Source organism: Pteropus alecto, unplaced genomic scaffold, assembly GCF_000325575.1.
Source record: "Pteropus alecto unplaced genomic scaffold, ASM32557v1 scaffold1197, whole genome shotgun sequence".
Classification (NCBI taxonomy): Eukaryota; Metazoa; Chordata; class Mammalia; order Chiroptera; family Pteropodidae; genus Pteropus; species Pteropus alecto.
In genome coordinates this window covers 614,475-625,687 of record NW_006441068.1, presented here as the reverse complement: position 1 = coordinate 625,687, position 11,213 = coordinate 614,475, and the positions used below count along the sequence as shown (strand labels likewise).

General features: G+C 43.8%; 1 protein-coding gene and 2 pseudogenes across 1 annotated transcript in view; all 3 read left to right on the top strand.

Annotated features, from left to right (window-relative positions):
* The first annotated feature begins 3,361 nt into the window (after nucleotides 1–3,361).
* On the top strand, nucleotides 3,362–3,480 carry LOC112484984 (annotated as a pseudogene).
* A 240-nt stretch (nucleotides 3,481–3,720) lies between these two features.
* On the top strand, nucleotides 3,721–3,839 carry LOC112484983 (annotated as a pseudogene).
* A 5,059-nt stretch (nucleotides 3,840–8,898) lies between these two features.
* RNASE13 (ribonuclease A family member 13 (inactive)) overlaps nucleotides 8,899–11,213 on the top strand; it is a 21,880-nt gene continuing 19,565 nt past the window's right edge. Inside the window, exon 1 of the mRNA XM_025051380.1 lies at nucleotides 8,899–10,306. The gene's annotated coding sequence lies outside the window, so the exon portion shown is untranslated. The remainder of the gene's footprint in view (nucleotides 10,307–11,213) is intronic.

Genomic DNA, 11,213 nt, shown 5'->3' with positions numbered 1-11,213 from the left:
CCGCGGGGACTCCCCCTGCTGGGACTCCCTCTCCGTGCTGAGCCTCTCCGCGACTTCTCCGACGCCCTCAGCCGAGCCGCCCAGCTCTCCCGCAACCCTCTTCCTCCTCCGCTCCGCCCTCCAGTGGGTAGCTGAGACCCTGACCCTCGGAGGCCCGCCCCGCCGAGGATGCCTTCTTTTCCCGCCACCACTTCGCGCTCTGCAGGATCTGTTTAGTTCCCGCAAGGGACACAGAGACTGGGGCGTCCGTGAATTCCCTAGGGTCCTCAGCCTAGAACCGGGGTCGTTTGGCGGCCGGAAGCCTCCCGTCTCTAACTCGCCTGGGAATCTCTCCTCTGTTCGGTCGCCAGGCTTGGGCAGAACCTGGGGCTCAGAAGAGACCCCCAACCCAGGCCCCTGCCGGTCTCGGGTTTAGCAGAGGGCAGGGAAATCAGGGGATTCCTCCCACCCTCCAGGGGCTTGCCTGCCCTCCCCTTCTCCCCCCTCCCCCTTCTCCGGCCTCGAGCATTCGGGCTCTGACAATGGGCTCCTCTGTGCGGCCTGGGGAGGGCGGAGGCGGCGGGGTGGATTAGGGAGCTGTGAAGGCTTGGGGTGGGCATCGCGGCTGAAGGGGGGCAGGGTCCCGGAATCAGGATCCTCCTGATGTAGGGATGTGTGCTGCCACTAACGTTTTCTGAGTTCCTAGGTCGCTATCCTATTCCTCTCCTCATCTCCTTATCTCTCCCATCTTTGCCTAGCGGAGAGAAGGCACCAGAACCCTAATCAGACTCCATGATTTGATACTGGGTGCCAGACCCTTCCTCCTTGTGGGACGGCGATAGAGAGGCTCCCAGAGTCACTAGGGCTCACGGCGGAGGGGATGGCTATCTGACGCGGTGGACAAAGGAGGGTAGACTAGTTAAGAAAGTTCTAGTGTCATTCCTCGCTTCTGCATGGGAAATGAAGGCCCGGCGAGGTCCCCCAGGCGGCTTAGGCATAGCAAGGCGATACCTTGTCTCTTCTCCGAGCTAGCACCGAGAAGCCCTGCATGGGCTGGGGGTAGGGGTGTGTGTGGGGGTGGTGGTGAGCTGTGGTGAGGTAAGTGATACTTCCAAAGGGTGGGCATTTGAGAGATCAGAAAGCCAAATAGTCCCCAGAGAGGGGCGTGAAAGCATGTGCCACTGCGGCTGAGAGATGACGTTTGGTAAACGTCTTGCCAGTAGATGCAACTCCTGTGAGGCCAGGAGGCCAGAGCTGGGCAGTCGTTGGAACAGCGGGAGAGGAGAGCGTCATCTAGGTGGTGGGCTCTTCTCTCACCTCTTCAGAATGCTAAACTCCACCCTTTCTTAACTCCGCTGTGTCTGGAAGAGAGAGAAATGTTCTTTGGAGACAAGATCCCTCTGCTCCTTAGCGTCAGAAGAATAATCTAGGACAGTGACCATCTTCCCAGCAGTTAGAAGCAGGGAGCTGGAGCTCTTCTCTATCTAGGGGTTATGGGGCCCTGAGTCTCGGAGATTCTCCAGCTTCCTTAAGATTAGTGCCCGGGAGCTGGGAGAGTGAGATTTTGCTACCCCCTGGTGTCCACTAGTAAATGCTGCCCAGTAGCTGGTTACAGAGGCCAGTACTTATGAAACTTTCTTAGAGGATATACAGTTGAACCTTGAACAACAAGGGGCCCAATGGTGGCAGAGTCAAAAATCTATGTATAACTGTTGACTCACCCCCAAATTAAGTTTCTCTCGGTATCTATGGGGGATTGGTTCCAGGATGCTCAAGTCTCCTATACAAAATGGCAAAACAATGCACGTAGTGGGCTCTCTATAGATTCCCAACCATAGATGGAAAACAGTACAGGTGTTTACTGAAAAAAATCTAGGTATAAGTGGACACGGGCTGTTCAAACTGGTGTTGCTCTAGAGTCAACCATATTGAACCTTATTCACTTATTTCAAATGCAGCTAGCTCACTTATTCCCAGTGTTGAGGAAGTCTGAACCTTTGCTCATCTGGTCTTATATTCCTTATACTCAAACAAATTGTTTGGGAAACAGTTGGTAGAATCTAAGATTCCTACAATTAGAAAGTGGAATATAAATTAAGTTGGCTGTGGGAGTCCATGACTCCTAGAAAAAAGAAGTGGATCATTTTTTTCCATGGAAAAAGGAGAGTCATTGAAAGTTTTTGAGCTCGTAGCGTGAGGAAGTTTGGATGCAGGGTCTGGGGTCCAGTTACTCCTTTCCAGGAGTTGTTTTAGTCTGTGCTAAATTAGAAAAGTTTATTTTATTAAGTAAGGTGACACATACTTGTGCTTATAATGGTTGAATACTACTTTCTCTAAGAATGCGAGCTCCTACCTAAGAGTTGTGTGTATGTGTGTGGTATGTGTTTTTGTGTATAGTAGAGTGTGTGTTGATATATATGTTTTTGGGAGATATGAAGGGGAAAGCTTATAATGGAGAGATTCGAGGCAGGGAATAGACAAGGCTTAGAAGCCCTCTCCTGCATTCACAAATAGTTCTCACCATATTTCACCAATTTCAGATTCTTTGAGGTTTATCAGACTCCCATTTTACAGATGAAATTCAGCTTATTGAAGTTAAATAACTTGCTGTAAGCTACACTGTAGGTGGAGAAACCAGGATTTGAACCCAAGCAATCCGACTCCAGAGCTTTCACTCTCAACCACTAAGTTGTAGGGCTTCATTTTAGGTGTCCAAGTCCATAAAAGAAGCACGTTGAACACCATATCACCTTTCCCACCACTTAGCCACCACGGTAAAAGATGTTAACTTTATTTTTATAGTAGCCTGTCCTGAAAGAGTTTCTGAAAGTGATAGACATGTCCCTGCAGATCAGAGACTAAAAGCCATTCCCCCCGCCCCCAGACTTATTGTAGAGTAAGTCATAGTTAAAATAATCCCCAAGAAATTTCTATTGTGGTTCTTCTGGGGAAGGAGTGTTATCCTAACATGAGAGAAGGCAGAAGAAACATTTGTGTCTGTAATGTTTATTACCTGGCTTATACCTGGTTCTTACCAAGAGATGTAGCTGCCATTTTACAGAACTTTGGGGCTTTAGGCTGCTCACTGTTTGTCCACTTGGAGAGTGGGAGTGACTTGGGCTTTGCTTCAGTTCCATGCCTCAAGGTAAGGGGGAATTAATGAAAGACCACGGAGAGGAATTTTAGGGACAGGAAGAGACAGACTTGAGAGAACATCTTCTTGTTATCTGTGCCTTCCAAGGAAACTAGAGGCTGAACCTCGGTTATCTTAGGATAAGAAATTTGTGTTGTATATATATGCTAATTTTATTTTTTATTTAATTTCTCCCGAGTTTTGGTTTTATTTTATTAGTAATATTGCTTTTAAAATTTACAACTTGTCATCTACGGCCATGCCACCCTGAACAAACCTGATGCCTTTTGATCTCAGAAGCTAAGCAGGGTCGGCCCTAGTTAGTACTTGGATGGGAGACCACCTAGGAAAACCAGGTGCTGTAGGCATAAAAAATAAAAAAAATAAGGGATTGTAAGCTGACAAGGTCCTTGCAATCTGTGAGGTCAACTTGAGAGAACATCTTCTTGTTATCTGTGCCTTCCAAGGAAACTAGAGGCTGAACCTCGGTTATCTTAGGATAAGAAATTTGTGTTGTATATATATGCTAATTTTATTTTTTATTTAATTTCTCCCGAGTTTTGGTTTTATTTTATTAGTAATATTGCTTTTAAAATTTACAACTTGTCATCTACGGCCATGCCACCCTGAACAAACCTGATGCCTTTTGATCTCAGAAGCTAAGCAGGGTCGGCCCTAGTTAGTACTTGGATGGGAGACCACCTAGGAAAACCAGGTGCTGTAGGCATAAAAAATAAAAAAAATAAGGGATTGTAAGCTGACAAGGTCCTTGCAATCTGTGAGGTCAACCAAGGGTTGCCTTGCCTAAAAAAATAAAAAAAAAATTTACAACTTGTCTTCTCTGAACTAGGTGTTGCCAAAGTCCATACCACGAACATCTTGCCTACATCTTGCCTGTGCTAGCGCATTAGTTTCCATACCAGACTACACACTCCACTCTTACCTCCTGATAAGCCGTTTGCTGTACACTTGCCAGAGTGATCTTCTAAACATCTCAATGAGATCACATCAACCCCTTCCAGTGGCTTCCCATTTTCATCATAGCTCCTTTTCTGCCTATCTCTCCAGCTTCATTCCTCACCACTCCTCTGAGTGGGAAGCCACCAGTGACGCTCCAGCCACAGTGGCCTTCTTTCAGTTCTTCGCGCATGTCTTGCTGATGCCTAATCTGGGGAATTTTTGCTCTCTTTTCCTTCTGCCTGGAGGCCTCTTGTCACATTTCTAGTGGCTGATTCTCATCCTCCAGGCTAACTAAAGTGTTGCATTCTCAAATGTCTTCCCTGACCACCGGCCTGCTGTTCTCTCACCCATTGTACCTCCCAATAATGTTATTTTGTTTTGTTTTGTTTTTCATAGCACTTATCTCTGTTTGATTAAGTATTTCTTTCCTGTTTCTCATAATAAGCCCACCTCCACCACTACTTATTGTTTTTAAGTAAGCTCCATGAACTCGGGGACCTTGTCTATTTTGTCACTTCTGTATCCTAGATAGTATCTGAGTAGGTCCCAAGAGAAATCACCTCTCCAGATGAAGACCATAAGGACAGCAGAAAGCTCCACAGAACAAGAATGGTGGTGGCAGCAAGTGAGAAGTGAAAACTGGGACGGAGTGGGGAGGCTGAGCTTGGGATCTGCTGCTTAGCTTTCTTCCTGGAATTAGTCCTCACAGGTTCTTCTTTGACTGTTGTTCGATATTTGCAAATAGAAGACACACAGGACAGAATTAAAAGAAAATGTGGAACAGCTTCTGGGTCAGATGGAGGTTCACTGGGCTGGGAGAGACTGGAGGAAGCATAGTTTGGAGAGTTCTAGAAGGGCTCCCCATTCACTTATGAACTTCACTGATGTGTAAACCCAGAGACCCATATAGTTGTAACTCAATGAAAATACAGTTTTATGTTGTGTTTCCATTCTGTGGCACTGTCCAATACTAGTTCCCTGCATCGGTCTAATTTCTGTGTGTTTGTCTTCAGTTAAGGTGATAAATTGATGCTTCAGTTAAAGTGTCAAATAGTTCCCCCATCATTTTTTTGGTCACACGCAATTTTGGGGAATTCGTATTATTTCTAACTTTTCTCTGTTACACAATGGAAAGTATAAACAGATTTGTACAAATTTACTCCTCACTGAGTTACTTCCATTTTGCCTATTTTAGCAAGTGGAATTATTGGATCAAAAAGTAGGAGCCATTTTATAGCTCTTGCTATTACCTGATTAAGCAATATTTGGAGGGCATGGGTCATGAAACTCTTTTAAAATATTTAAAAGGTTGAGTGTGAAGGGGAACTGAATTTGTTTTGAATGGCTCACAGTGTTGGGGCATCAAGAATTGCTGCAGTGACAGAGATGTAGATTAGGTTCTATTATATAGGGGAATTTTTAATATTTAGAGCTGCCCGAAAATGGCACAGTCTCCCTAAGTGGTAAATTCTCCCTCTCTGGAAAATTTTAAGCATGAGAGCTTTTAAAAAGAAATTGTTTTATAAACTTTCCAGGTTTGTGATCTGTGTATTTTCCTAGCCTTGTTCCTTTGCTCTGAAAACAAATTTTGTCAAACATTTAGGAAGATCTGACATGCGCTAGGTATAAAGTAGCCTGAACCCTCACTTGCAGACTCCTGGCAGAGTCTCCAGGAGCAGGCAAGGCAGTTGGGAATTACAACAGCATGAAGTCATACTTCCACCCCCACCCCAAACACCCAATCTTCAGAATTGCTTAGCCGGTAGGTACAAATCTGTCTCCAGTTCCTTGACATTCTCTTTTCTGGGCTCATTCTCCACTTCCAGGTCTCTGCTCATATTCTACCTATTCCTGAGACCTTTGTTACAAAACTTTTCAGTATATACTGTGCCAGCCTCCACATGCCCCCAAGCCAAACCCAGCACCTAAGTGATTGATTCCAAGTAATTGTTACATTATCTTTTTTTTTTATTTCTGCCAAAAGATATTTTACTTCAAATGAGAAGTTTTGGTACCCAAAGAATCTATAATTGGTGGAATATAGCACTCCTAATTCCACGAACATAATTTTACCTCCCTACCATGAACACACGTGTTTACTCTCTCTCTTTCTCAGGCAAGCAGCCTGATATATTGAAGGAACCAGTTGCTTAACGATCTGTTATAGTTTGTTTTTGCTTTTTAAAGCCACTTTACTTGGTAAAATGTGGTCTCAAAACTCCAAGCTTGGCCAAAGAGGAAAAGCCCCCACTGAGGATGGAGACTAAAGCGTAGTCTCTGAGTTTTAGTTTTTCTTGGAGTATATTTGGCCAAATTCCTCTGCCACCACCACACTGGCCTCGGGAAAGCCTTTCTCCCTTTCTCAGTTTCTCCAGAATGTATTGGGAAGCCCTCCTCAAGTCAGCAGAGTGACCCACCTGGCTGCAGCACAGTGCAGGGGAAGGAGGGCCCTGAGGAGAGCTAGATACAGTTCTGGGTTTAATTCCCATGCCACTACTGCCAAGCTGTATGCTTTGAGTTTGGGATATTGCATCATCGGTGGCCACCCTCCCTCCTAAAAGCTCAGTAGAAGAAACAGACATGAGAACACCAGCAAATACAATCACCAAAGCTAACTGTGCATTATGTAGATGAAAACAACACAGAAAATGGACTGGTCTTGCAGTGTCAATCTGAGTTTTTATCATGTCCCTTTTGTGCCCAGAAAAGGATTTTCAGAGGGTCATTCTGGCTTTTTAAATTTTATATTCCCTGTATTAAACATGCAAATTAGAAGTCCAGTTCTTCCTTAAGTTTTTATATTTAACTTACGAACAAATATATTTTAAAATCTCTTTAAAGGGTTGTATCTGATGACTATTTGCTACCATTTATAAATGTAATTAATAAGACTTATTTAAACAAATTTAAAATATATTTTATAAATTTAACATATTCCATACCTTTATAAAGTAATTTGGTCGTCTGAGATAATTAATAAGACATTCCTAAATACCACCCCCCCGCAAAAGAAAACCCTCTTACAAAACTAACGATTTATAAATGTGGTGGTTCAATTTTTATGTTTCAAAACTACTTTTAAAGGGAAGTTCTATTTCAAATCACACGTTTAAACCAATTATACCTTTTAAATTAGAATTGCAAGGCCAATTTGTTACTGTAATAGACTCAATTCTCTTAAACCCTGAAAATACCTAAAATACCAAATATGCAGAAATTTCTTAATACAAACATATGATGCTATGTGTTTGATTCTCTTAAATATTTCTATCCTTAATTTAAAAATCTCTAGATATTAAAACAAACTTACCCACTAAGAAATAATTATGTCATCCTAAATGGTTGGGGTGCCCTTCCCAAGTGACTCTTTTGGAAACAGGTCCTCAGTGGCCCAGAGAGCGTAATCAGCAGAGAATTGTCCCAAGGCTTTCATGCAGCTCTTCTCAGGCCCCCAACTGCCCCACTGAGCCCTGTTTTATGGATGCCGTGTCATTACTCTGTGAAAGAGTCAGTTTCACAGTCAAAGCCCCTAGATTCAAGTTACACTTTGTCTAATTCTTCAACCTACACACGGAAGTCAGAAACTCCTACCCAGGTTGCTCTACCACTTGTTTGGATATAATTAACCTATTTAAAGATTCATTCTATTCTGAATTCTTTCCATACTCTTTCCAGCTTCTGAGTCCACAACTTCTTTCAGATACTGAATGACCGAATTTCTCCTGGTGTTGCCTAACTCTGGTCACAGACCTAATGTCACACCAGAGACATATAACAGGAAGATTAACATGTAAGAGATAAACAAGTTTTGGATTAGGACGAATGAAATCCAGGAAGAGGTGGGAGAAAAATGTTACAGAATTCATTTGATTCATTAGACATTTCTATTATTGTTTGATATGTTTCAATGGTATTATTTTTACTTGCCTCTGAAGCTAGATAGTGAATCATTGATTGTAACAATTTGGGTGTGTTTGTTTAGCTTTAAATGGCAGCACATGTTAGAAACCCAGTGACGGGGAAAAAAGAAAACCCAAGAACTTTTGTACTCTCAAGTCAGTACTTGGAATAGATGGGTGATTATGGAGAAGCAAACAAACAAAAACGAATGAGTTGACACAGGTGTCGCTTAGATTAGGACCTTGAATGATTGGGTATGATGCTCCACTCACCAAGACTGAGACGGCAGGATCAGGGGCAAGTTTGGAAGCCTGGAAGACAAGTGGTTTTCATTAAGGTACCTGTGGGACACTGAGGGGACTAGTAACAGTAGATAAATGGAGATGTGTGCCTGGAATTTGGGAAATTGGGCCTGGAGATATGCTTTTGGGAGCAAATAAGTGGTGGTTGAAGCCGTGGAAGCGTACCAAGTCACTCAAGAGAGTGCGGTGTGGGCTAAGAATAGGACCTAAAAATAGGATCCTGAGAAACACCATCATTTAAGGTGCAGACAGAGGAAGTGGAGCCTGCCCAGGACACTAGAGTGAAGCCAGAGGGGTAGAAGAATGTTGTTTTTTTCTTTTCCAGTCTGTCTTCCTTGATCAGAAGCACAGGAGTGGGCAAGATAGCAGTGAGAGTGGTGGGCAGATCATGGTATTGCTGGGCTGCCTGGATGCTGTGGGAAGCTATGACTGGGGTGGATAGTGTGCATGTGGCAGGGAGCAGAGAGCTCTGCCTTAGATCTCTTTTTCTAAAAAGCAGGGAAGGGGATTGGGAGTCAGAATTTTTGGATTCTCTGCTTGCTCTACCAGGTCACTTTTCACCAATCATCCTTTCCTTATTCTAAGCCCTAGTCTTTGTAGGAAAATCTTTCTAAATATAGAAAGGGCAGTGTGTGGAGGAAGCAGAGTTGGTAGAGGGAAGGAGAGGGGCTGCCTTATTGTTGAATGTGTGTCTATGTGTATGTGTGTTTGTTGTGCACACAAGTACACATGTGTGAGTACATGTTCCTGAGTATGTATGTTTATGAGTATGGGTGTGTATGTCTTATGTTGGCATTTATGTGGGTGTGTGTGTATAATATGTGTATATTTTTCTTTGTGTGAGTATCTATCCAGATAGGTATAGAAATTGAGAGGAAGCATTGAGAAACTTTTATGCCAATTCGATAGAGTAATTTTATGTTAATTGAATTTAATAACCCCAAATTTGGCCTTGTGTTTTCTGTATCTGCATGTTCTATTTCATTTTCCTGGTAATTTATTTCATTGTATTTTATGAAATTATTGATCTGTGGCAGACTGCATGTAAAACTGTTTCTTTGCTACAGTTAGAGAAGCCCTCATTAGGACCAGATCAAGATTCTTGGAAGGTTCTGATTCTGAAATTCTCAAGGGAGAGAAATTCACTTGAGAAATCTGGGGTTCTTGCTCTGGGTCATATCCGTGAGGCATAAGATCAGCTTGAGCACTCGAGCACAAGCAAGGGGGTTAGGCCTTAGATCTGACTGGCATCCCAGGCCTGCTCTTCCTCCTCATCATGAGGAATGGGACCACCTGGCAGTTCTCAAGAGGGTGGATGGCAGAGTCCAGGCTGCTCCTCCAAGCCGAGCCTGCTCGGGGTGCTGCCCTCCCTCCTGTCTGCCAAGCAAGTGAAGTTGATGCCTCACAGAGATAGGAAGGGATTTTTGAACCTCCATACTTCGAGTCCCCCACCCCCACCATGCCCCAGACAGTAACACACACTCAATCAGGAAGAGCAGTCTTTTACTGAAGCAAAATAAGACACATTCCTTTGTCTGACTTAGCGAACCCAGCGCAGATTCTTCTGCCCTCCTTCCTTAAATAATCTCCTCCACCTAAGATCCCTCCGAATTGTCTAACCACAGCCCTTCTAAGGCCTTGACCTTAGTTTGCATTTGTAATTTTATATTTTCCTTCTTTAAGACAGTCTCTAAAATATTATATGCCATAGGCGCCACAAAACCTGGACCCACCCTTGCCTTAGTGCTTGAAGGGCCACATGATATTACATATTCAGAAAGCAATGTATTCAGCAATGAAAATGTTAAAGAGAATCACCTCTCTTCCCTCATCATTTCAAGCATCCATAAAACCCTCTCTGGAATTAAAAGTATGCGAACTTAGGTATGCAGGAGAGAAGTGGTATTTGCAAAGAAGATAAGGATTAGTAGAGAATTCAAGGAAGGGGAGGACACAGCAGCTTCAGGAGTCTGCAGAGCTTGGAGTGAGGGGAACACCTGACTTTAGACATCAAGGGTACAGGAACCAGCAGGTACCTTAGGTCATCCTTCTGTTGTGGAGGGTCCCAGGCCATGATGTAAGGAGCATCTGGTTGCTTTTTTACACCTGCAGTCTGGGTGCTTCTCCATGTTCAGGGACATGGGCTTCTGGCTCAAGTGACAGCTTTTATGGCTGTTCTTGTAGGCTGTGGTGGGGGTCTGGCAGGTGGCGGCCATATTGTAGAAGGATTTATGCAGAAAAGTGTTGAGGTCTTTGCAGTGTTTTGTATACTTGTTGGCATTGCCTGTTGCCATGTTGCATCCTGGGGGCTGGGCTGCTTGTTTGAGTTTCAAACCCCTGTGCTGAGGTCATGTGTTTGGGCTTGGCACTGAATGGGACCTGGGCCACCTAGAGGCAGGCAGCAGGAGCAGCAGCAGGAGACAGAATCCTGCTCTGGCAGTTGCCTAAGGGGGACAATGCCACAGAGGAAGAGGTAGGTGGGTGAGTAGATCACCAAATGGAGGGCCCTGCTAGCCCTTCTAAGAATTTCGTACCCTAAGTCAATCATTGCAGGGCTCCTGCAGCCTTGAATATTTAAGAAAACCATTGGCATTTTATTGTTCAGTCCCAGCAGATCATGTACTTTTTTATGCCCCCAATAAATACTTATATTGTTTATCCTTCAAAAGAGTTTTATGAAGTGAGTATGATTACTTTTCTTTATATATGAGCCAACTGAGACTCAGAAAAGTTAAGGAAATTGCCCATCGTTACACAGCTAGAGAGTGTCAAACACAAGATTTTAATCAATGCCTCTTGGCTTCCAAAGCTCCGATTCTCTCCACCCGCCCATGTTTCTTGTGTGAAACTCTGAGAAGTCAGACTACAAAAGGAAGCTAATCTTGGAAGAAAAATAAGCCGTGGGTCCATAACTCACTCTCCTAGGCTAACTCAGGCAT